The sequence below is a fragment of the Perna viridis genome, chromosome 5 (genome assembly GCF_037379345.1).
Source record: "Perna viridis isolate PV_CMFRI_1.1 ecotype Kerala chromosome 5, ASM3737934v1, whole genome shotgun sequence".
Classification (NCBI taxonomy): domain Eukaryota; kingdom Metazoa; phylum Mollusca; class Bivalvia; order Mytilida; family Mytilidae; genus Perna; species Perna viridis.
This window is the reverse complement of record NC_142449.1, coordinates 24,777,537-24,797,685: the sequence shown is the minus strand read 5'-3', so window position 1 is coordinate 24,797,685 and position 20,149 is coordinate 24,777,537. Positions and strand designations below refer to the sequence as shown.

General features: G+C 36.6%; 38 non-coding genes across 38 annotated transcripts; all 38 read right to left on the bottom strand.

The window, feature by feature from the left end:
- Positions 1 to 221: 221 nt before the first annotated feature.
- Positions 222 to 304, bottom strand: Trnal-uaa (transfer RNA leucine (anticodon UAA)). The gene has a single exon. It is a non-coding gene; the product is annotated as a tRNA-Leu (tRNA).
- Positions 305 to 749: 445 nt separating this feature from the next.
- On the bottom strand, positions 750 to 832 carry Trnal-uaa (transfer RNA leucine (anticodon UAA)). The gene has a single exon. It is a non-coding gene; the product is annotated as a tRNA-Leu (tRNA).
- A 445-nt stretch (positions 833 to 1,277) lies between these two features.
- On the bottom strand, positions 1,278 to 1,360 carry Trnal-uaa (transfer RNA leucine (anticodon UAA)). The gene has a single exon. It is a non-coding gene; the product is annotated as a tRNA-Leu (tRNA).
- A 445-nt stretch (positions 1,361 to 1,805) lies between these two features.
- On the bottom strand, positions 1,806 to 1,888 carry Trnal-uaa (transfer RNA leucine (anticodon UAA)). Its single transcript has one exon. It is a non-coding gene; the product is annotated as a tRNA-Leu (tRNA).
- Positions 1,889 to 2,333: 445 nt separating this feature from the next.
- Positions 2,334 to 2,416, bottom strand: Trnal-uaa (transfer RNA leucine (anticodon UAA)). Its single transcript has one exon. It is a non-coding gene; the product is annotated as a tRNA-Leu (tRNA).
- A 445-nt stretch (positions 2,417 to 2,861) lies between these two features.
- On the bottom strand, positions 2,862 to 2,944 carry Trnal-uaa (transfer RNA leucine (anticodon UAA)). The gene has a single exon. It is a non-coding gene; the product is annotated as a tRNA-Leu (tRNA).
- A 445-nt stretch (positions 2,945 to 3,389) lies between these two features.
- Trnal-uaa (transfer RNA leucine (anticodon UAA)) lies at positions 3,390 to 3,472 on the bottom strand. Its single transcript has one exon. It is a non-coding gene; the product is annotated as a tRNA-Leu (tRNA).
- Positions 3,473 to 3,916: 444 nt separating this feature from the next.
- On the bottom strand, positions 3,917 to 3,999 carry Trnal-uaa (transfer RNA leucine (anticodon UAA)). The gene has a single exon. It is a non-coding gene; the product is annotated as a tRNA-Leu (tRNA).
- Positions 4,000 to 4,444: 445 nt separating this feature from the next.
- Positions 4,445 to 4,527, bottom strand: Trnal-uaa (transfer RNA leucine (anticodon UAA)). Its single transcript has one exon. It is a non-coding gene; the product is annotated as a tRNA-Leu (tRNA).
- Positions 4,528 to 4,972: 445 nt separating this feature from the next.
- Positions 4,973 to 5,055, bottom strand: Trnal-uaa (transfer RNA leucine (anticodon UAA)). The gene has a single exon. It is a non-coding gene; the product is annotated as a tRNA-Leu (tRNA).
- Positions 5,056 to 5,501: 446 nt separating this feature from the next.
- Positions 5,502 to 5,584, bottom strand: Trnal-uaa (transfer RNA leucine (anticodon UAA)). The gene has a single exon. It is a non-coding gene; the product is annotated as a tRNA-Leu (tRNA).
- Positions 5,585 to 6,029: 445 nt separating this feature from the next.
- On the bottom strand, positions 6,030 to 6,112 carry Trnal-uaa (transfer RNA leucine (anticodon UAA)). Its single transcript has one exon. It is a non-coding gene; the product is annotated as a tRNA-Leu (tRNA).
- A 445-nt stretch (positions 6,113 to 6,557) lies between these two features.
- On the bottom strand, positions 6,558 to 6,640 carry Trnal-uaa (transfer RNA leucine (anticodon UAA)). Its single transcript has one exon. It is a non-coding gene; the product is annotated as a tRNA-Leu (tRNA).
- A 445-nt stretch (positions 6,641 to 7,085) lies between these two features.
- On the bottom strand, positions 7,086 to 7,168 carry Trnal-uaa (transfer RNA leucine (anticodon UAA)). The gene has a single exon. It is a non-coding gene; the product is annotated as a tRNA-Leu (tRNA).
- Positions 7,169 to 7,613: 445 nt separating this feature from the next.
- Positions 7,614 to 7,696, bottom strand: Trnal-uaa (transfer RNA leucine (anticodon UAA)). Its single transcript has one exon. It is a non-coding gene; the product is annotated as a tRNA-Leu (tRNA).
- A 445-nt stretch (positions 7,697 to 8,141) lies between these two features.
- Positions 8,142 to 8,224, bottom strand: Trnal-uaa (transfer RNA leucine (anticodon UAA)). The gene has a single exon. It is a non-coding gene; the product is annotated as a tRNA-Leu (tRNA).
- A 445-nt stretch (positions 8,225 to 8,669) lies between these two features.
- On the bottom strand, positions 8,670 to 8,752 carry Trnal-uaa (transfer RNA leucine (anticodon UAA)). The gene has a single exon. It is a non-coding gene; the product is annotated as a tRNA-Leu (tRNA).
- Positions 8,753 to 9,197: 445 nt separating this feature from the next.
- On the bottom strand, positions 9,198 to 9,280 carry Trnal-uaa (transfer RNA leucine (anticodon UAA)). The gene has a single exon. It is a non-coding gene; the product is annotated as a tRNA-Leu (tRNA).
- A 445-nt stretch (positions 9,281 to 9,725) lies between these two features.
- Trnal-uaa (transfer RNA leucine (anticodon UAA)) lies at positions 9,726 to 9,808 on the bottom strand. The gene has a single exon. It is a non-coding gene; the product is annotated as a tRNA-Leu (tRNA).
- Positions 9,809 to 10,254: 446 nt separating this feature from the next.
- Trnal-uaa (transfer RNA leucine (anticodon UAA)) lies at positions 10,255 to 10,337 on the bottom strand. The gene has a single exon. It is a non-coding gene; the product is annotated as a tRNA-Leu (tRNA).
- Positions 10,338 to 10,782: 445 nt separating this feature from the next.
- Trnal-uaa (transfer RNA leucine (anticodon UAA)) lies at positions 10,783 to 10,865 on the bottom strand. The gene has a single exon. It is a non-coding gene; the product is annotated as a tRNA-Leu (tRNA).
- A 445-nt stretch (positions 10,866 to 11,310) lies between these two features.
- On the bottom strand, positions 11,311 to 11,393 carry Trnal-uaa (transfer RNA leucine (anticodon UAA)). Its single transcript has one exon. It is a non-coding gene; the product is annotated as a tRNA-Leu (tRNA).
- Positions 11,394 to 11,838: 445 nt separating this feature from the next.
- On the bottom strand, positions 11,839 to 11,921 carry Trnal-uaa (transfer RNA leucine (anticodon UAA)). Its single transcript has one exon. It is a non-coding gene; the product is annotated as a tRNA-Leu (tRNA).
- Positions 11,922 to 12,367: 446 nt separating this feature from the next.
- Positions 12,368 to 12,450, bottom strand: Trnal-uaa (transfer RNA leucine (anticodon UAA)). The gene has a single exon. It is a non-coding gene; the product is annotated as a tRNA-Leu (tRNA).
- A 445-nt stretch (positions 12,451 to 12,895) lies between these two features.
- On the bottom strand, positions 12,896 to 12,978 carry Trnal-uaa (transfer RNA leucine (anticodon UAA)). Its single transcript has one exon. It is a non-coding gene; the product is annotated as a tRNA-Leu (tRNA).
- A 446-nt stretch (positions 12,979 to 13,424) lies between these two features.
- Trnal-uaa (transfer RNA leucine (anticodon UAA)) lies at positions 13,425 to 13,507 on the bottom strand. Its single transcript has one exon. It is a non-coding gene; the product is annotated as a tRNA-Leu (tRNA).
- Positions 13,508 to 13,952: 445 nt separating this feature from the next.
- On the bottom strand, positions 13,953 to 14,035 carry Trnal-uaa (transfer RNA leucine (anticodon UAA)). The gene has a single exon. It is a non-coding gene; the product is annotated as a tRNA-Leu (tRNA).
- A 445-nt stretch (positions 14,036 to 14,480) lies between these two features.
- Positions 14,481 to 14,563, bottom strand: Trnal-uaa (transfer RNA leucine (anticodon UAA)). Its single transcript has one exon. It is a non-coding gene; the product is annotated as a tRNA-Leu (tRNA).
- Positions 14,564 to 15,008: 445 nt separating this feature from the next.
- Positions 15,009 to 15,091, bottom strand: Trnal-uaa (transfer RNA leucine (anticodon UAA)). The gene has a single exon. It is a non-coding gene; the product is annotated as a tRNA-Leu (tRNA).
- Positions 15,092 to 15,536: 445 nt separating this feature from the next.
- Trnal-uaa (transfer RNA leucine (anticodon UAA)) lies at positions 15,537 to 15,619 on the bottom strand. Its single transcript has one exon. It is a non-coding gene; the product is annotated as a tRNA-Leu (tRNA).
- Positions 15,620 to 16,064: 445 nt separating this feature from the next.
- On the bottom strand, positions 16,065 to 16,147 carry Trnal-uaa (transfer RNA leucine (anticodon UAA)). Its single transcript has one exon. It is a non-coding gene; the product is annotated as a tRNA-Leu (tRNA).
- Positions 16,148 to 16,592: 445 nt separating this feature from the next.
- Trnal-uaa (transfer RNA leucine (anticodon UAA)) lies at positions 16,593 to 16,675 on the bottom strand. Its single transcript has one exon. It is a non-coding gene; the product is annotated as a tRNA-Leu (tRNA).
- Positions 16,676 to 17,120: 445 nt separating this feature from the next.
- Positions 17,121 to 17,203, bottom strand: Trnal-uaa (transfer RNA leucine (anticodon UAA)). The gene has a single exon. It is a non-coding gene; the product is annotated as a tRNA-Leu (tRNA).
- A 445-nt stretch (positions 17,204 to 17,648) lies between these two features.
- On the bottom strand, positions 17,649 to 17,731 carry Trnal-uaa (transfer RNA leucine (anticodon UAA)). The gene has a single exon. It is a non-coding gene; the product is annotated as a tRNA-Leu (tRNA).
- A 446-nt stretch (positions 17,732 to 18,177) lies between these two features.
- On the bottom strand, positions 18,178 to 18,260 carry Trnal-uaa (transfer RNA leucine (anticodon UAA)). The gene has a single exon. It is a non-coding gene; the product is annotated as a tRNA-Leu (tRNA).
- Positions 18,261 to 18,705: 445 nt separating this feature from the next.
- Trnal-uaa (transfer RNA leucine (anticodon UAA)) lies at positions 18,706 to 18,788 on the bottom strand. Its single transcript has one exon. It is a non-coding gene; the product is annotated as a tRNA-Leu (tRNA).
- A 446-nt stretch (positions 18,789 to 19,234) lies between these two features.
- Positions 19,235 to 19,317, bottom strand: Trnal-uaa (transfer RNA leucine (anticodon UAA)). Its single transcript has one exon. It is a non-coding gene; the product is annotated as a tRNA-Leu (tRNA).
- Positions 19,318 to 19,762: 445 nt separating this feature from the next.
- On the bottom strand, positions 19,763 to 19,845 carry Trnal-uaa (transfer RNA leucine (anticodon UAA)). The gene has a single exon. It is a non-coding gene; the product is annotated as a tRNA-Leu (tRNA).
- Positions 19,846 to 20,149: the final 304 nt, after the last annotated feature.

The window sequence follows — 20,149 nt, the reverse complement described above, 5'->3', positions numbered from 1 at the left end:
AAAGCATTTTGGTCATTTTCCTTGACTAAAAAAGCCGATCAATTTATAACCCGAATGTACAGCAACATATTTTCTACACAACTGCTGTAGATAAATACCGCAGACAATTTTTTTCTACTGGTTTGTGCAATTCTTGATCGAAAATATCAATTATACTCGATCTCCTATACGATTCGTTTTTTGAATACAACTATACGATTTCAAGGTACCAAAAATATAGCTAGTGCGGGTGGGGTTCGAACCCACGCGGACATACGTCCATTGGAACTTAAGTCCAACGCCTTAACCACTCGGCCACCACACTGTTACTAATACGGCAGCTTAAAATGTTTAAAACTATCAGCAGAATTGCGCAGTAGGATGTTGCATCGGAATACAAAGGTTAACATTTGTCATATGAAAAAAAGTTAAGAGTCGCAATTCTTTTCAATTACTAGTCATTTTGAGCTTGGATTCAATGCGTCCACAATCATTATGTCTTGGTTGTATTAAGATGGTCCAAACTTTGTTAAATGGAACTATATTCGTAAAGCATTTTGGTCATTTTCCTTGACTAAAAAAGCCGATCAATTTATAACCCGAATGTACAGCAACATATTTTCTACACAACTGCTGTAGATAAATACCGCAGACAATTTTTTTCTACTGGTTTGTGCAATTCTTGATCGAAAATATCAATTATACTCGATCTCCTATACGATTCGTTTTTTGAATACAACTATACGATTTCAAGGTACCAAAAATATAGCTAGTGCGGGTGGGGTTCGAACCCACGCGGACATACGTCCATTGGAACTTAAGTCCAACGCCTTAACCACTCGGCCACCACACTGTTACTAATACGGCAGCTTAAAATGTTTAAAACTATCAGCAGAATTGTGCAGTAGGATGTTGCATCGGAATACAAAGGTTAACATTTGTCATATGAAAAAAAGTTAAGAGTCGCAATTCTTTTCAATTACTAGTCATTTTGAGCTTGGATTCAATGCGTCCATAATCATTATGTCTTGGTTGTATTAAGATGGTCCAAACTTTGTTAAATGGAACTATATTCGTAAAGCATTTTGGTCATTTTCCTTGACTAAAAAAGCCGATCAATTTATAACCCGAATGTACAGCAACATATTTTCTACACAACTGCTGTAGATAAATACCGCAGACAATTTTTTTCTACTGGTTTGTGCAATTCTTGATCGAAAATATCAATTATACTCGATCTCCTATACGATTCGTTTTTTGAATACAACTATACGATTTCAAGGTACCAAAAATATAGCTAGTGCGGGTGGGGTTCGAACCCACGCGGACATACGTCCATTGGAACTTAAGTCCAACGCCTTAACCACTCGGCCACCACACTGTTACTAATACGGCAGCTTAAAATGTTTAAAACTATCAGCAGAATTGCGCAGTAGGATGTTGCATCGGAATACAAAGGTTAACATTTGTCATATGAAAAAAAGTTAAGGGTCGCAATTCTTTTCAATTACTAGTCATTTTGAGCTTGGATTCAATGCGTCCACAATCATTATGTCTTGGTTGTATTAAGATGGTCCAAACTTTGTTAAATGGAACTATATTCGTAAAGCATTTTGGTCATTTTCCTTGACTAAAAAAGCCGATCAATTTATAACCCGAATGTACAGCAACATATTTTCTACACAACTGCTGTAGATAAATACCGCAGACAATTTTTTTCTACTGGTTTGTGCAATTCTTGATCGAAAATATCAATTATACTCGATCTCCTATACGATTCGTTTTTTGAATACAACTATACGATTTCAAGGTACCAAAAATATAGCTAGTGCGGGTGGGGTTCGAACCCACGCGGACATACGTCCATTGGAACTTAAGTCCAACGCCTTAACCACTCGGCCACCACACTGTTACTAATACGGCAGCTTAAAATGTTTAAAACTATCAGCAGAATTGCGCAGTAGGATGTTGCATCGGAATACAAAGGTTAACATTTGTCATATGAAAAAAAGTTAAGGGTCGCAATTCTTTTCAATTACTAGTCATTTTGAGCTTGGATTCAATGCGTCCACAATCATTATGTCTTGGTTGTATTAAGATGGTCCAAACTTTGTTAAATGGAACTATATTCGTAAAGCATTTTGGTCATTTTCCTTGACTAAAAAAGCCGATCAATTTATAACCCGAATGTACAGCAACATATTTTCTACACAACTGCTGTAGATAAATACCGCAGACAATTTTTTTCTACTGGTTTGTGCAATTCTTGATCGAAAATATCAATTATACTCGATCTCCTATACGATTCGTTTTTTGAATACAACTATACGATTTCAAGGTACCAAAAATATAGCTAGTGCGGGTGGGGTTCGAACCCACGCGGACATACGTCCATTGGAACTTAAGTCCAACGCCTTAACCACTCGGCCACCACACTGTTACTAATACGGCAGCTTAAAATGTTTAAAACTATCAGCAGAATTGCGCAGTAGGATGTTGCATCGGAATACAAAGGTTAACATTTGTCATATGAAGAAAAGTTAAGGGTCGCAATTCTTTTCAATTACTAGTCATTTTGAGCTTGGATTCAATGCGTCCACAATCATTATGTCTTGGTTGTATTAAGATGGTCCAAACTTTGTTAAATGGAACTATATTCGTAAAGCATTTTGGTCATTTTCCTTGACTAAAAAAGCCGATCAATTTATAACCCGAATGTACAGCAACATATTTTCTACACAACTGCTGTAGATAAATACCGCAGACAATTTTTTTCTACTGGTTTGTGCAATTCTTGATCGAAAATATCAATTATACTCGATCTCCTATACGATTCGTTTTTTGAATACAACTATACGATTTCAAGGTACCAAAAATATAGCTAGTGCGGGTGGGGTTCGAACCCACGCGGACATACGTCCATTGGAACTTAAGTCCAACGCCTTAACCACTCGGCCACCACACTGTTACTAATACGGCAGCTTAAAATGTTTAAAACTATCAGCAGAATTGCGCAGTAGGATGTTGCATCGGAATACAAAGGTTAACATTTGTCATATGAAAAAAAGTTAAGAGTCGCAATTCTTTTCAATTACTAGTCATTTTGAGCTTGGATTCAATGCGTCCACAATCATTATGTCTTGGTTGTATTAAGATGGTCCAAACTTTGTTAAATGGAACTATATTCGTAAAGCATTTTGGTCATTTTCCTTGACTAAAAAAGCCGATCAATTTATAACCCGAATGTACAGCAACATATTTTCTACACAACTGCTGTAGATAAATACCGCAGACAATTTTTTTCTACTGGTTTGTGCAATTCTTGATCGAAAATATCAATTATACTCGATCTCCTATACGATTCGTTTTTTGAATACAACTATACGATTTCAAGGTACCAAAAATATAGCTAGTGCGGGTGGGGTTCGAACCCACGCGGACATACGTCCATTGGAACTTAAGTCCAACGCCTTAACCACTCGGCCACCACACTGTTACTAATACGGCAGCTTAAAATGTTTAAAACTATCAGCAGAATTGCGCAGTAGGATGTTGCATCGGAATACAAAGGTTAACATTTGTCATATGAAAAAAAGTTAAGGTCGCAATTCTTTTCAATTACTAGTCATTTTGAGCTTGAATTCAATGCGTCCACAATCATTATGTCTTGGTTGTATTAAGATGGTCCAAACTTTGTTAAATGGAACTATATTCGTAAAGCATTTTGGTCATTTTCCTTGACTAAAAAAGCCGATCAATTTATAACCCGAATGTACAGCAACATATTTTCTACACAACTGCTGTAGATAAATACCGCAGACAATTTTTTTCTACTGGTTTGTGCAATTCTTGATCGAAAATATCAATTATACTCGATCTCCTATACGATTCGTTTTTTGAATACAACTATACGATTTCAAGGTACCAAAAATATAGCTAGTGCGGGTGGGGTTCGAACCCACGCGGACATACGTCCATTGGAACTTAAGTCCAACGCCTTAACCACTCGGCCACCACACTGTTACTAATACGGCAGCTTAAAATGTTTAAAACTATCAGCAGAATTGCGCAGTAGGATGTTGCATCGGAATACAAAGGTTAACATTTGTCATATAAAAAAAATTAAGAGTCGCAATTCTTTTCAATTACTAGTCATTTTGAGCTTGGATTCAATGCGTCCATAATCATTATGTCTTGGTTGTATTAAGATGGTCCAAACTTTGTTAAATGGAACTATATTCGTAAAGCATTTTGGTCATTTTCCTTGACTAAAAAAGCCGATCAATTTATAACCCGAATGTACAGCAACATATTTTCCACACAACTACTGTAGATAAATACCGCAGACATTTTTTTTTCTACTGGTTTGTGCAATTCTTGATCGAAAATATCAATTATACTCGATCTCCTATACGATTCGTTTTTTGAATACAACTATACGATTTCAAGGTACCAAAAATATAGCTAGTGCGGGTGGGGTTCGAACCCACGCGGACATACGTCCATTGGAACTTAAGTCCAACGCCTTAACCACTCGGCCACCACACTGTTACTAATACGGCAGCTTAAAATGTTTAAAACTATCAGCAGAATTGCGCAGTAGGATGTTGCATCGGAATACAAAGGTTAACATTTGTCATATGAAAAAAAGTTAAGGGTCGCAATTCTTTTCAATTACTAGTCATTTTGAGCTTGGATTCAATGCGTCCACAATCATTATGTCTTGGTTGTATTAAGATGGTCCAAACTTTGTTAAATGGAACTATATTCGTAAAGCATTTTGGTCATTTTCCTTGACTAAAAAAGCCGATCAATTTATAACCCGAATGTACAGCAACATATTTTCTACACAACTGCTGTAGATAAATACCGCAGACAATTTTTTTCTACTGGTTTGTGCAATTCTTGATCGAAAATATCAATTATACTCGATCTCCTATACGATTCGTTTTTTGAATACAACTATACGATTTCAAGGTACCAAAAATATAGCTAGTGCGGGTGGGGTTCGAACCCACGCGGACATACGTCCATTGGAACTTAAGTCCAACGCCTTAACCACTCGGCCACCACACTGTTACTAATACGGCAGCTTAAAATGTTTAAAACTATCAGCAGAATTGCGCAGTAGGATGTTGCATCGGAATACAAAGGTTAACATTTGTCATATGAAAAAAAGTTAAGAGTCGCAATTCTTTTCAATTACTAGTCATTTTGAGCTTGGATTCAATGCGTCCACAATCATTATGTCTTGGTTGTATTAAGATGGTCCAAACTTTGTTAAATGGAACTATATTCGTAAAGCATTTTGGTCATTTTCCTTGACTAAAAAAGCCGATCAATTTATAACCCGAATGTACAGCAACATATTTTCCACACAACTACTGTAGATAAATACCGCAGACATTTTTTTTTCTACTGGTTTGTGCAATTCTTGATCGAAAATATCAATTATACTCGATCTCCTATACGATTCGTTTTTTGAATACAACTATACGATTTCAAGGTACCAAAAATATAGCTAGTGCGGGTGGGGTTCGAACCCACGCGGACATACGTCCATTGGAACTTAAGTCCAACGCCTTAACCACTCGGCCACCACACTGTTACTAATACGGCAGCTTAAAATGTTTAAAACTATCAGCAGAATTGCGCAGTAGGATGTTGCATCGGAATACAAAGGTTAACATTTGTCATATGAAAAAAAGTTAAGGGTCGCAATTCTTTTCAATTACTAGTCATTTTGAGCTTGGATTCAATGCGTCCACAATCATTATGTCTTGGTTGTATTAAGATGGTCCAAACTTTGTTAAATGGAACTATATTCGTAAAGCATTTTGGTCATTTTCCTTGACTAAAAAAGCCGATCAATTTATAACCCGAATGTACAGCAACATATTTTCTACACAACTGCTGTAGATAAATACCGCAGACAATTTTTTTCTACTGGTTTGTGCAATTCTTGATCGAAAATATCAATTATACTCGATCTCCTATACGATTCGTTTTTTGAATACAACTATACGATTTCAAGGTACCAAAAATATAGCTAGTGCGGGTGGGGTTCGAACCCACGCGGACATACGTCCATTGGAACTTAAGTCCAACGCCTTAACCACTCGGCCACCACACTGTTACTAATACGGCAGCTTAAAATGTTTAAAACTATCAGCAGAATTGCGCAGTAGGATGTTGCATCGGAATACAAAGGTTAACATTTGTCATATGAAAAAAAGTTAAGGGTCGCAATTCTTTTCAATTACTAGTCATTTTGAGCTTGGATTCAATGCGTCCACAATCATTATGTCTTGGTTGTATTAAGATGGTCCAAACTTTGTTAAATGGAACTATATTCGTAAAGCATTTTGGTCATTTTCCTTGACTAAAAAAGCCGATCAATTTATAACCCGAATGTACAGCAACATATTTTCTACACAACTGCTGTAGATAAATACCGCAGACAATTTTTTTCTACTGGTTTGTGCAATTCTTGATCGAAAATATCAATTATACTCGATCTCCTATACGATTCGTTTTTTGAATACAACTATACGATTTCAAGGTACCAAAAATATAGCTAGTGCGGGTGGGGTTCGAACCCACGCGGACATACGTCCATTGGAACTTAAGTCCAACGCCTTAACCACTCGGCCACCACACTGTTACTAATACGGCAGCTTAAAATGTTTAAAACTATCAGCAGAATTGCGCAGTAGGATGTTGCATCGGAATACAAAGGTTAACATTTGTCATATGAAAAAAAGTTAAGGGTCGCAATTCTTTTCAATTACTAGTCATTTTGAGCTTGGATTCAATGCGTCCACAATCATTATGTCTTGGTTGTATTAAGATGGTCCAAACTTTGTTAAATGGAACTATATTCGTAAAGCATTTTGGTCATTTTCCTTGACTAAAAAAGCCGATCAATTTATAACCCGAATGTACAGCAACATATTTTCTACACAACTGCTGTAGATAAATACCGCAGACAATTTTTTTCTACTGGTTTGTGCAATTCTTGATCGAAAATATCAATTATACTCGATCTCCTATACGATTCGTTTTTTGAATACAACTATACGATTTCAAGGTACCAAAAATATAGCTAGTGCGGGTGGGGTTCGAACCCACGCGGACATACGTCCATTGGAACTTAAGTCCAACGCCTTAACCACTCGGCCACCACACTGTTACTAATACGGCAGCTTAAAATGTTTAAAACTATCAGCAGAATTGCGCAGTAGGATGTTGCATCGGAATACAAAGGTTAACATTTGTCATATGAAAAAAAGTTAAGGGTCGCAATTCTTTTCAATTACTAGTCATTTTGAGCTTGGATTCAATGCGTCCACAATCATTATGTCTTGGTTGTATTAAGATGGTCCAAACTTTGTTAAATGGAACTATATTCGTAAAGCATTTTGGTCATTTTCCTTGACTAAAAAAGCCGATCAATTTATAACCCGAATGTACAGCAACATATTTTCTACACAACTGCTGTAGATAAATACCGCAGACAATTTTTTTCTACTGGTTTGTGCAATTCTTGATCGAAAATATCAATTATACTCGATCTCCTATACGATTCGTTTTTTGAATACAACTATACGATTTCAAGGTACCAAAAATATAGCTAGTGCGGGTGGGGTTCGAACCCACGCGGACATACGTCCATTGGAACTTAAGTCCAACGCCTTAACCACTCGGCCACCACACTGTTACTAATACGGCAGCTTAAAATGTTTAAAACTATCAGCAGAATTGCGCAGTAGGATGTTGCATCGGAATACAAAGGTTAACATTTGTCATATGAAAAAAAGTTAAGGGTCGCAATTCTTTTCAATTACTAGTCATTTTGAGCTTGGATTCAATGCGTCCACAATCATTATGTCTTGGTTGTATTAAGATGGTCCAAACTTTGTTAAATGGAACTATATTCGTAAAGCATTTTGGTCATTTTCCTTGACTAAAAAAGCCGATCAATTTATAACCCGAATGTACAGCAACATATTTTCTACACAACTGCTGTAGATAAATACCGCAGACAATTTTTTTCTACTGGTTTGTGCAATTCTTGATCGAAAATATCAATTATACTCGATCTCCTATACGATTCGTTTTTTGAATACAACTATACGATTTCAAGGTACCAAAAATATAGCTAGTGCGGGTGGGGTTCGAACCCACGCGGACATACGTCCATTGGAACTTAAGTCCAACGCCTTAACCACTCGGCCACCACACTGTTACTAATACGGCAGCTTAAAATGTTTAAAACTATCAGCAGAATTGCGCAGTAGGATGTTGCATCGGAATACAAAGGTTAACATTTGTCATATGAAAAAAAGTTAAGGGTCGCAATTCTTTTCAATTACTAGTCATTTTGAGCTTGGATTCAATGCGTCCACAATCATTATGTCTTGGTTGTATTAAGATGGTCCAAACTTTGTTAAATGGAACTATATTCGTAAAGCATTTTGGTCATTTTCCTTGACTAAAAAAGCCGATCAATTTATAACCCGAATGTACAGCAACATATTTTCTACACAACTGCTGTAGATAAATACCGCAGACAATTTTTTTCTACTGGTTTGTGCAATTCTTGATCGAAAATATCAATTATACTCGATCTCCTATACGATTCGTTTTTTGAATACAACTATACGATTTCAAGGTACCAAAAATATAGCTAGTGCGGGTGGGGTTCGAACCCACGCGGACATACGTCCATTGGAACTTAAGTCCAACGCCTTAACCACTCGGCCACCACACTGTTACTAATACGGCAGCTTAAAATGTTTAAAACTATCAGCAGAATTGCGCAGTAGGATGTTGCATCGGAATACAAAGGTTAACATTTGTCATATGAAAAAAAGTTAAGGGTCGCAATTCTTTTCAATTACTAGTCATTTTGAGCTTGGATTCAATGCGTCCACAATCATTATGTCTTGGTTGTATTAAGATGGTCCAAACTTTGTTAAATGGAACTATATTCGTAAAGCATTTTGGTCATTTTCCTTGACTAAAAAAGCCGATCAATTTATAACCCGAATGTACAGCAACATATTTTCTACACAACTGCTGTAGATAAATACCGCAGACAATTTTTTTCTACTGGTTTGTGCAATTCTTGATCGAAAATATCAATTATACTCGATCTCCTATACGATTCGTTTTTTGAATACAACTATACGATTTCAAGGTACCAAAAATATAGCTAGTGCGGGTGGGGTTCGAACCCACGCGGACATACGTCCATTGGAACTTAAGTCCAACGCCTTAACCACTCGGCCACCACACTGTTACTAATACGGCAGCTTAAAATGTTTAAAACTATCAGCAGAATTGCGCAGTAGGATGTTGCATCGGAATACAAAGGTTAACATTTGTCATATGAAAAAAAGTTAAGGGTCGCAATTCTTTTCAATTACTAGTCATTTTGAGCTTGGATTCAATGCGTCCACAATCATTATGTCTTGGTTGTATTAAGATGGTCCAAACTTTGTTAAATGGAACTATATTCGTAAAGCATTTTGGTCATTTTCCTTGACTAAAAAAGCCGATCAATTTATAACCCGAATGTACAGCAACATATTTTCTACACAACTGCTGTAGATAAATACCGCAGACAATTTTTTTCTACTGGTTTGTGCAATTCTTGATCGAAAATATCAATTATACTCGATCTCCTATACGATTCGTTTTTTGAATACAACTATACGATTTCAAGGTACCAAAAATATAGCTAGTGCGGGTGGGGTTCGAACCCACGCGGACATACGTCCATTGGAACTTAAGTCCAACGCCTTAACCACTCGGCCACCACACTGTTACTAATACGGCAGCTTAAAATGTTTAAAACTATCAGCAGAATTGCGCAGTAGGATGTTGCATCGGAATACAAAGGTTAACATTTGTCATATGAAAAAAAGTTAAGAGTCGCAATTCTTTTCAATTACTAGTCATTTTGAGCTTGGATTCAATGCGTCCACAATCATTATGTCTTGGTTGTATTAAGATGGTCCAAACTTTGTTAAATGGAACTATATTCGTAAAGCATTTTGGTCATTTTCCTTGACTAAAAAAGCCGATCAATTTATAACCCGAATGTACAGCAACATATTTTCCACACAACTACTGTAGATAAATACCGCAGACATTTTTTTTTCTACTGGTTTGTGCAATTCTTGATCGAAAATATCAATTATACTCGATCTCCTATACGATTCGTTTTTTGAATACAACTATACGATTTCAAGGTACCAAAAATATAGCTAGTGCGGGTGGGGTTCGAACCCACGCGGACATACGTCCATTGGAACTTAAGTCCAACGCCTTAACCACTCGGCCACCACACTGTTACTAATACGGCAGCTTAAAATGTTTAAAACTATCAGCAGAATTGCGCAGTAGGATGTTGCATCGGAATACAAAGGTTAACATTTGTCATATGAAAAAAAGTTAAGGGTCGCAATTCTTTTCAATTACTAGTCATTTTGAGCTTGGATTCAATGCGTCCACAATCATTATGTCTTGGTTGTATTAAGATGGTCCAAACTTTGTTAAATGGAACTATATTCGTAAAGCATTTTGGTCATTTTCCTTGACTAAAAAAGCCGATCAATTTATAACCCGAATGTACAGCAACATATTTTCTACACAACTGCTGTAGATAAATACCGCAGACAATTTTTTTCTACTGGTTTGTGCAATTCTTGATCGAAAATATCAATTATACTCGATCTCCTATACGATTCGTTTTTTGAATACAACTATACGATTTCAAGGTACCAAAAATATAGCTAGTGCGGGTGGGGTTCGAACCCACGCGGACATACGTCCATTGGAACTTAAGTCCAACGCCTTAACCACTCGGCCACCACACTGTTACTAATACGGCAGCTTAAAATGTTTAAAACTATCAGCAGAATTGCGCAGTAGGATGTTGCATCGGAATACAAAGGTTAACATTTGTCATATGAAAAAAAGTTAAGAGTCGCAATTCTTTTCAATTACTAGTCATTTTGAGCTTGGATTCAATGCGTCCATAATCATTATGTCTTGGTTGTATTAAGATGGTCCAAACTTTGTTAAATGGAACTATATTCGTAAAGCATTTTGGTCATTTTCCTTGACTAAAAAAGCCGATCAATTTATAACCCGAATGTACAGCAACATATTTTCTACACAACTGCTGTAGATAAATACCGCAGACAATTTTTTTCTACTGGTTTGTGCAATTCTTGATCGAAAATATCAATTATACTCGATCTCCTATACGATTCGTTTTTTGAATACAACTATACGATTTCAAGGTACCAAAAATATAGCTAGTGCGGGTGGGGTTCGAACCCACGCGGACATACGTCCATTGGAACTTAAGTCCAACGCCTTAACCACTCGGCCACCACACTGTTACTAATACGGCAGCTTAAAATGTTTAAAACTATCAGCAGAATTGCGCAGTAGGATGTTGCATCGGAATACAAAGGTTAACATTTGTCATATGAAAAAAAGTTAAGGGTCGCAATTCTTTTCAATTACTAGTCATTTTGAGCTTGGATTCAATGCGTCCACAATCATTATGTCTTGGTTGTATTAAGATGGTCCAAACTTTGTTAAATGGAACTATATTCGTAAAGCATTTTGGTCATTTTCCTTGACTAAAAAAGCCGATCAATTTATAACCCGAATGTACAGCAACATATTTTCTACACAACTGCTGTAGATAAATACCGCAGACAATTTTTTTCTACTGGTTTGTGCAATTCTTGATCGAAAATATCAATTATACTCGATCTCCTATACGATTCGTTTTTTGAATACAACTATACGATTTCAAGGTACCAAAAATATAGCTAGTGCGGGTGGGGTTCGAACCCACGCGGACATACGTCCATTGGAACTTAAGTCCAACGCCTTAACCACTCGGCCACCACACTGTTACTAATACGGCAGCTTAAAATGTTTAAAACTATCAGCAGAATTGCGCAGTAGGATGTTGCATCGGAATACAAAGGTTAACATTTGTCATATGAAAAAAAGTTAAGGGTCGCAATTCTTTTCAATTACTAGTCATTTTGAGCTTGGATTCAATGCGTCCACAATCATTATGTCTTGGTTGTATTAAGATGGTCCAAACTTTGTTAAATGGAACTATATTCGTAAAGCATTTTGGTCATTTTCCTTGACTAAAAAAGCCGATCAATTTATAACCCGAATGTACAGCAACATATTTTCCACACAACTACTGTAGATAAATACCGCAGACATTTTTTTTTCTACTGGTTTGTGCAATTCTTGATCGAAAATATCAATTATACTCGATCTCCTATACGATTCGTTTTTTGAATACAACTATACGATTTCAAGGTACCAAAAATATAGCTAGTGCGGGTGGGGTTCGAACCCACGCGGACATACGTCCATTGGAACTTAAGTCCAACGCCTTAACCACTCGGCCACCACACTGTTACTAATACGGCAGCTTAAAATGTTTAAAACTATCAGCAGAATTGCGCAGTAGGATGTTGCATCGGAATACAAAGGTTAACATTTGTCATATGAAAAAAAGTTAAGGGTCGCAATTCTTTTCAATTACTAGTCATTTTGAGCTTGGATTCAATGCGTCCACAATCATTATGTCTTGGTTGTATTAAGATGGTCCAAACTTTGTTAAATGGAACTATATTCGTAAAGCATTTTGGTCATTTTCCTTGACTAAAAAAGCCGATCAATTTATAACCCGAATGTACAGCAACATATTTTCTACACAACTGCTGTAGATAAATACCGCAGACAATTTTTTTCTACTGGTTTGTGCAATTCTTGATCGAAAATATCAATTATACTCGATCTCCTATACGATTCGTTTTTTGAATACAACTATACGATTTCAAGGTACCAAAAATATAGCTAGTGCGGGTGGGGTTCGAACCCACGCGGACATACGTCCATTGGAACTTAAGTCCAACGCCTTAACCACTCGGCCACCACACTGTTACTAATACGGCAGCTTAAAATGTTTAAAACTATCAGCAGAATTGCGCAGTAGGATGTTGCATCGGAATACAAAGGTTAACATTTGTCATATGAAAAAAAGTTAAGAGTCGCAATTCTTTTCAATTACTAGTCATTTTGAGCTTGGATTCAATGCGTCCACAATCATTATGTCTTGGTTGTATTAAGATGGTCCAAACTTTGTTAAATGGAACTATATTCGTAAAGCATTTTGGTCATTTTCCTTGACTAAAAAAGCCGATCAATTTATAACCCGAATGTACAGCAACATATTTTCCACACAACTACTGTAGATAAATACCGCAGACATTTTTTTTTCTACTGGTTTGTGCAATTCTTGATCGAAAATATCAATTATACTCGATCTCCTATACGATTCGTTTTTTGAATACAACTATACGATTTCAAGGTACCAAAAATATAGCTAGTGCGGGTGGGGTTCGAACCCACGCGGACATACGTCCATTGGAACTTAAGTCCAACGCCTTAACCACTCGGCCACCACACTGTTACTAATACGGCAGCTTAAAATGTTTAAAACTATCAGCAGAATTGCGCAGTAGGATGTTGCATCGGAATACAAAGGTTAACATTTGTCATATGAAAAAAAGTTAAGGGTCGCAATTCTTTTCAATTACTAGTCATTTTGAGCTTGGATTCAATGCGTCCACAATCATTATGTCTTGGTTGTATTAAGATGGTCCAAACTTTGTTAAATGGAACTATATTCGTAAAGCATTTTGGTCATTTTCCTTGACTAAAAAAGCCGATCAATTTATAACCCGAATGTACAGCAACATATTTTCTACACAACTGCTGTAGATAAATACCGCAGACAATTTTTTTCTACTGGTTTGTGCAATTCTTGATCGAAAATATCAATTATACTCGATCTCCTATACGATTCGTTTTTTGAATACAACTATACGATTTCAAGGTACCAAAAATATAGCTAGTGCGGGTGGGGTTCGAACCCACGCGGACATACGTCCATTGGAACTTAAGTCCAACGCCTTAACCACTCGGCCACCACACTGTTACTAATACGGCAGCTTAAAATGTTTAAAACTATCAGCAGAATTGCGCAGTAGGATGTTGCATCGGAATACAAAGGTTAACATTTGTCATATGAAAAAAAGTTAAGGGTCGCAATTCTTTTCAATTACTAGTCATTTTGAGCTTGGATTCAATGCGTCCACAATCATTATGTCTTGGTTGTATTAAGATGGTCCAAACTTTGTTAAATGGAACTATATTCGTAAAGCATTTTGGTCATTTTCCTTGACTAAAAAAGCCGATCAATTTATAACCCGAATGTACAGCAACATATTTTCTACACAACTGCTGTAGATAAATACCGCAGACAATTTTTTTCTACTGGTTTGTGCAATTCTTGATCGAAAATATCAATTATACTCGATCTCCTATACGATTCGTTTTTTGAATACAACTATACGATTTCAAGGTACCAAAAATATAGCTAGTGCGGGTGGGGTTCGAACCCACGCGGACATACGTCCATTGGAACTTAAGTCCAACGCCTTAACCACTCGGCCACCACACTGTTACTAATACGGCAGCTTAAAATGTTTAAAACTATCAGCAGAATTGCGCAGTAGGATGTTGCATCGGAATACAAAGGTTAACATTTGTCATATGAAAAAAAGTTAAGGGTCGCAATTCTTTTCAATTACTAGTCATTTTGAGCTTGGATTCAATGCGTCCACAATCATTATGTCTTGGTTGTATTAAGATGGTCCAAACTTTGTTAAATGGAACTATATTCGTAAAGCATTTTGGTCATTTTCCTTGACTAAAAAAGCCGATCAATTTATAACCCGAATGTACAGCAACATATTTTCTACACAACTGCTGTAGATAAATACCGCAGACAATTTTTTTCTACTGGTTTGTGCAATTCTTGATCGAAAATATCAATTATACTCGATCTCCTATACGATTCGTTTTTTGAATACAACTATACGATTTCAAGGTACCAAAAATATAGCTAGTGCGGGTGGGGTTCGAACCCACGCGGACATACGTCCATTGGAACTTAAGTCCAACGCCTTAACCACTCGGCCACCACACTGTTACTAATACGGCAGCTTAAAATGTTTAAAACTATCAGCAGAATTGCGCAGTAGGATGTTGCATCGGAATACAAAGGTTAACATTTGTCATATGAAAAAAAGTTAAGGGTCGCAATTCTTTTCAATTACTAGTCATTTTGAGCTTGGATTCAATGCGTCCACAATCATTATGTCTTGGTTGTATTAAGATGGTCCAAACTTTGTTAAATGGAACTATATTCGTAAAGCATTTTGGTCATTTTCCTTGACTAAAAAAGCCGATCAATTTATAACCCGAATGTACAGCAACATATTTTCTACACAACTGCTGTAGATAAATACCGCAGACAATTTTTTTCTACTGGTTTGTGCAATTCTTGATCGAAAATATCAATTATACTCGATCTCCTATACGATTCGTTTTTTGAATACAACTATACGATTTCAAGGTACCAAAAATATAGCTAGTGCGGGTGGGGTTCGAACCCACGCGGACATACGTCCATTGGAACTTAAGTCCAACGCCTTAACCACTCGGCCACCACACTGTTACTAATACGGCAGCTTAAAATGTTTAAAACTATCAGCAGAATTGCGCAGTAGGATGTTGCATCGGAATACAAAGGTTAACATTTGTCATATGAAAAAAAGTTAAGGGTCGCAATTCTTTTCAATTACTAGTCATTTTGAGCTTGGATTCAATGCGTCCACAATCATTATGTCTTGGTTGTATTAAGATGGTCCAAACTTTGTTAAATGGAACTATATTCGTAAAGCATTTTGGTCATTTTCCTTGACTAAAAAAGCCGATCAATTTATAACCCGAATGTACAGCAACATATTTTCTACACAACTGCTGTAGATAAATACCGCAGACAATTTTTTTCTACTGGTTTGTGCAATTCTTGATCGAAAATATCAATTATACTCGATCTCCTATACGATTCGTTTTTTGAATACAACTATACGATTTCAAGGTACCAAAAATATAGCTAGTGCGGGTGGGGTTCGAACCCACGCGGACATACGTCCATTGGAACTTAAGTCCAACGCCTTAACCACTCGGCCACCACACTGTTACTAATACGGCAGCTTAAAATGTTTAAAACTATCAGCAGAATTGCGCAGTAGGATGTTGCATCGGAATACAAAGGTTAACATTTGTCATATGAAAAAAAGTTAAGGGTCGCAATTCTTTTCAATTACTAGTCATTTTGAGCTTGGATTCAATGCGTCCACAATCATTATGTCTTGGTTGTATTAAGATGGTCCAAACTTTGTTAAATGGAACTATATTCGTAAAGCATTTTGGTCATTTTCCTTGACTAAAAAAGCCGATCAATTTATAACCCGAATGTACAGCAACATATTTTCTACACAACTGCTGTAGATAAATACCGCAGACAATTTTTTTCTACTGGTTTGTGCAATTCTTGATCGAAAATATCAATTATACTCGATCTCCTATACGATTCGTTTTTTGAATACAACTATACGATTTCAAGGTACCAAAAATATAGCTAGTGCGGGTGGGGTTCGAACCCACGCGGACATACGTCCATTGGAACTTAAGTCCAACGCCTTAACCACTCGGCCACCACACTGTTACTAATACGGCAGCTTAAAATGTTTAAAACTATCAGCAGAATTGCGCAGTAGGATGTTGCATCGGAATACAAAGGTTAACATTTGTCATATGAAAAAAAGTTAAGGGTCGCAATTCTTTTCAATTACTAGTCATTTTGAGCTTGGATTCAATGCGTCCACAATCATTATGTCTTGGTTGTATTAAGATGGTCCAAACTTTGTTAAATGGAACTATATTCGTAAAGCATTTTGGTCATTTTCCTTGACTAAAAAAGCCGATCAATTTATAACCCGAATGTACAGCAACATATTTTCTACACAACTGCTGTAGATAAATACCGCAGACAATTTTTTTCTACTGGTTTGTGCAATTCTTGATCGAAAATATCAATTATACTCGATCTCCTATACGATTCGTTTTTTGAATACAACTATACGATTTCAAGGTACCAAAAATATAGCTAGTGCGGGTGGGGTTCGAACCCACGCGGACATACGTCCATTGGAACTTAAGTCCAACGCCTTAACCACTCGGCCACCACACTGTTACTAATACGGCAGCTTAAAATGTTTAAAACTATCAGCAGAATTGCGCAGTAGGATGTTGCATCGGAATACAAAGGTTAACATTTGTCATATGAAAAAAAGTTAAGGGTCGCAATTCTTTTCAATTACTAGTCATTTTGAGCTTGGATTCAATGCGTCCACAATCATTATGTCTTGGTTGTATTAAGATGGTCCAAACTTTGTTAAATGGAACTATATTCGTAAAGCATTTTGGTCATTTTCCTTGACTAAAAAAGCCGATCAATTTATAACCCGAATGTACAGCAACATATTTTCTACACAACTGCTGTAGATAAATACCGCAGACAATTTTTTTCTACTGGTTTGTGCAATTCTTGATCGAAAATATCAATTATACTCGATCTCCTATACGATTCGTTTTTTGAATACAACTATACGATTTCAAGGTACCAAAAATATAGCTAGTGCGGGTGGGGTTCGAACCCACGCGGACATACGTCCATTGGAACTTAAGTCCAACGCCTTAACCACTCGGCCACCACACTGTTACTAATACGGCAGCTTAAAATGTTTAAAACTATCAGCAGAATTGCGCAGTAGGATGTTGCATCGGAATACAAAGGTTAACATTTGTCATATGAAAAAAAGTTAAGAGTCGCAATTCTTTTCAATTACTAGTCATTTTGAGCTTGGATTCAATGCGTCCACAATCATTATGTCTTGGTTGTATTAAGATGGTCCAAACTTTGTTAAATGGAACTATATTCGTAAAGCATTTTGGTCATTTTCCTTGACTAAAAAAGCCGATCAATTTATAACCCGAATGTACAGCAACATATTTTCCACACAACTACTGTAGATAAATACCGCAGACATTTTTTTTTCTACTGGTTTGTGCAATTCTTGATCGAAAATATCAATTATACTCGATCTCCTATACGATTCGTTTTTTGAATACAACTATACGATTTCAAGGTACCAAAAATATAGCTAGTGCGGGTGGGGTTCGAACCCACGCGGACATACGTCCATTGGAACTTAAGTCCAACGCCTTAACCACTCGGCCACCACACTGTTACTAATACGGCAGCTTAAAATGTTTAAAACTATCAGCAGAATTGCGCAGTAGGATGTTGCATCGGAATACAAAGGTTAACATTTGTCATATGAAAAAAAGTTAAGGGTCGCAATTCTTTTCAATTACTAGTCATTTTGAGCTTGGATTCAATGCGTCCACAATCATTATGTCTTGGTTGTATTAAGATGGTCCAAACTTTGTTAAATGGAACTATATTCGTAAAGCATTTTGGTCATTTTCCTTGACTAAAAAAGCCGATCAATTTATAACCCGAATGTACAGCAACATATTTTCTACACAACTGCTGTAGATAAATACCGCAGACAATTTTTTTCTACTGGTTTGTGCAATTCTTGATCGAAAATATCAATTATACTCGATCTCCTATACGATTCGTTTTTTGAATACAACTATACGATTTCAAGGTACCAAAAATATAGCTAGTGCGGGTGGGGTTCGAACCCACGCGGACATACGTCCATTGGAACTTAAGTCCAACGCCTTAACCACTCGGCCACCACACTGTTACTAATACGGCAGCTTAAAATGTTTAAAACTATCAGCAGAATTGCGCAGTAGGATGTTGCATCGGAATACAAAGGTTAACATTTGTCATATGAAAAAAAGTTAAGAGTCGCAATTCTTTTCAATTACTAGTCATTTTGAGCTTGGATTCAATGCGTCCACAATCATTATGTCTTGGTTGTATTAAGATGGTCCAAACTTTGTTAAATGGAACTATATTCGTAAAGCATTTTGGTCATTTTCCTTGACTAAAAAAGCCGATCAATTTATAACCCGAATGTACAGCAACATATTTTCCACACAACTACTGTAGATAAATACCGCAGACATTTTTTTTTCTACTGGTTTGTGCAATTCTTGATCGAAAATATCAATTATACTCGATCTCCTATACGATTCGTTTTTTGAATACAACTATACGATTTCAAGGTACCAAAAATATAGCTAGTGCGGGTGGGGTTCGAACCCACGCGGACATACGTCCATTGGAACTTAAGTCCAACGCCTTAACCACTCGGCCACCACACTGTTACTAATACGGCAGCTTAAAATGTTTAAAACTATCAGCAGAATTGCGCAGTAGGATGTTGCATCGGAATACAAAGGTTAACATTTGTCATATGAAAAAAAGTTAAGGGTCGCAATTCTTTTCAATTACTAGTCATTTTGAGCTTGGATTCAATGCGTCCACAATCATTATGTCTTGGTTGTATTAAGATGGTCCAAACTTTGTTAAATGGAACTATATTCGTAAAGCATTTTGGTCATTTTCCTTGACTAAAAAAGCCGATCAATTTATAACCCGAATGTACAGCAACATATTTTCTACACAACTGCTGTAGATAAATACCGCAGACAATTTTTTTCTACTGGTTTGTGCAATTCTTGATCGAAAATATCAATTATACTCGATCTCCTATACGATTCGTTTTTTGAATACAACTATACGATTTCAAGGTACCAAAAATATAGCTAGTGCGGGTGGGGTTCGAACCCACGCGGACATACGTCCATTGGAACTTAAGTCCAACGCCTTAACCACTCGGCCACCACACTGTTACTAATACGGCAGCTTAAAATGTTTAAAACTATCAGCAGAATTGCGCAGTAGGATGTTGCATCGGAATACAAAGGTTAACATTTGTCATATGAAAAAAAGTTAAGAGTCGCAATTCTTTTCAATTACTAGTCATTTTGAGCTTGGATTCAATGCGTCCACAATCATTATGTCTTGGTTGTATTAAGATGGTCCAAACTTTGTTAAATGGAACTATATTCGTAAAGCATTTTGGTCATTTTCCTTGACTAAAAAAGCCGATCAATTTATAACCCGAATGTACAGCAACATATTTTCCACACA